Raw genomic sequence first — 2,734 nt, forward strand, 5'->3', positions numbered from 1 at the left:
TTTTTTGGTGCTCAAAAAGAAAAGATAAATTGCTGGGAACTCGTTGTTCTCAAAAGGAGATTACCCATCTTTTTAAATCATTGATCTAAGTGAGGATGCCTGTTGGAATTCGAGCATCAACATTAATTAAGAAACTATTTCACAAACACCGAGGAATTCTTGCTTTTATAATATTGCATAATAAAACTATTTCACATGCAAAACTTGATCTATTAATAAATTAATCTTGGATAAAAAAGCATTGTACCATGTGCTTGGAATATAATGCGCTTATTAATGTTGTTTAAACTCAATTAAATTAAATCGATTATATTGGGAATTGATCAAAATATCAAATCAAAAAAAAATTAATCACATGCTCAAAACCGGTTGAAAAGAGCAAAAAATTCTATCATTGAATTATCTAAAATTTTCAATGTAAGTATAGATTTCCCGTTAATAAACGTAAATATTATTAAGAGTTCGAATCAATATTGAATTATCTGATTCAAAAATCAGATTCCATCCGAATCTAGCTCTAAGTGGAGTAGTTGGGTTCTCCGCTTCTATGATACCTCTTATAAACTCAATATAGCAATTCCATGAATCACTCCATACTTCGATAGGGTCACCTTTTTTCCCTTAAAAAAAATATGAGTATTCACTAGCAAAATTTGAGGTAATAGAGAGGGACAAAATTCAGACGAATTTAGTGAAGAAAATATTTCTGACACATATGATCCCTCCTTAATAAGGTTTGTCATAAAGTTGGTAGATTTCGTCACTGAATTGAACTTTGCACATGATGTCAAGTGCCAACAGAATTGAAAGTCATATTAACTCTTTCCATTCAACCATTCGGGCCTCACAATTAGCACATAAGTGAAGCTGAAATTTGATACAAAAGAAAGATTGGTTATTGGAATACTATTTGAATATCCATCCTCTCACTAAAATATTATTTACTATTATGATAGGTTAGCCAAATTAAAAGTGATCTAATTTGGTTAGAATTTTATTGGGCTTTTAATTATTAAATAAAGTATGGATCAAATATGTGTAGATACTCTTCTAATCAAATTCTAATTAATGATGGGCTAATTAGAATTTGTTTAGAACTAATATGCTAAGGTTATAAATATTAGGGTTATGGTCCCCAAATTATACACAAGATATTTTTTCTAATATCCCATCATTAGGAAAGAGAGAGCAGATATTCTCTAAATTTCTTGTGTGCTAATTTGAAAGATCAAATCCCTAAGTTTCAAAAAGTTTCAAAGAATCCATGGATTTAGGTACGCTTCCGCATCTAGTTTTGTTCTTGATTTATTCTTAATGATTTAACATGACAGATCTTGGTTTATTAAGTTATATTGTAGATTTATTTTATAAATTCTAACAAGTGGCATCCGAGCTTTGTCATGTTGAATCATTGAGAATGAATTGATTATTTATTAATTTTGGATTAATTCGTTTTTCTTTTTTTAATTTTATGGATTTGATATTTTAATTATATATTATGTTGAATCTTTGAGATTCTTGATAAATTTTTGGGTTTTGATTGTTTAAATAAAGTTTTAAAGTTTTATAAATATAATCTAGTTTAATATTTGTATATGCTATTCGAAAGATGAAGGTTTATATATTTATTTATAATCAATTGATAAAAATTTATTTGTGAGATTTCTTTCTCTTCTTTTTACACAATTATTTTATAAGTTTTGGTAAAGTCATTACTAAATTAAAATACGTACTTACAACTTTTTTGCAATTGAAGAATTCCAATTGAGTTGTATAATTGGCTTTGAAAGTTGTTCACTTGATAAGATATATTTTTTTCGTACTATTTGTTTTAAATTTTCTGTTTGTAGTTGAATATATATGGAATCATCATCTTTTATCTTTATTTATGATGAATTATATTCACCATTGAATTTAATTCATATATACAATGATTACTTTTGGTTTCTTTTATAATTATTTTATGTAAGTTTTAGTCTTTATGGAATCGACTAAAATTAAAATATTTGGGATTTTTTTAATATGGTGGTTATGAATTTTCATAAGTAGTTGCGCATATAAAGACTTTTATATAATTTGGGATTCTTTTTATATTTTGTGGTTATGGATTTTTTAAAGTATTTGTGAGTATAAAGAAGTTTTATAATAATGTTTTTAGTCATGAATATAAATTTGAGTTTACATGAAATATGTAAGGCAAACCAAGATTATTTTTATATTTGTGTGTATATATATTATATGCATATCAATGATTTTGAGGATTAATGCATGATTATAGTTTGTGTGAACAGACGTTTATAACCATTATTCAATAAGATATCTTTTATAGTTTAATTTGTGAAATTAAGTTTTGATGGATATCATTGAAGTTAATTTTTTGTTTTGGTTACATATTTAATTTTATGGGTGCTTTGGTGCAAATTCATGTCAACTATATACATATTTAAATATTTTGGTCTTAAATTTGGTTATATAATCTTAGGTTTTGGCATCTTCTGATTCTAAATATTTGGTTAAATTATGATGATATGGTTTATTGTATGAATTGTGGGATATGCCAACTATTATGATTTTATTTTTGAGATTTATTGGCTTGAAAATATTTTTCAAGTATTTATGTGAATATCCGTTTAATCATAAATACAACTTTGGATTTACTTGGTAAATTTAGGGTAAGTTTTTCTAATTGATTATGAATACATGTATATGCGTGAATTGCTTTGGTGTTTTTATC

The sequence above is a fragment of the Gossypium arboreum genome, chromosome 6 (assembly GCF_025698485.1).
Source record: "Gossypium arboreum isolate Shixiya-1 chromosome 6, ASM2569848v2, whole genome shotgun sequence".
Taxonomy (NCBI): domain Eukaryota; kingdom Viridiplantae; phylum Streptophyta; class Magnoliopsida; order Malvales; family Malvaceae; genus Gossypium; species Gossypium arboreum.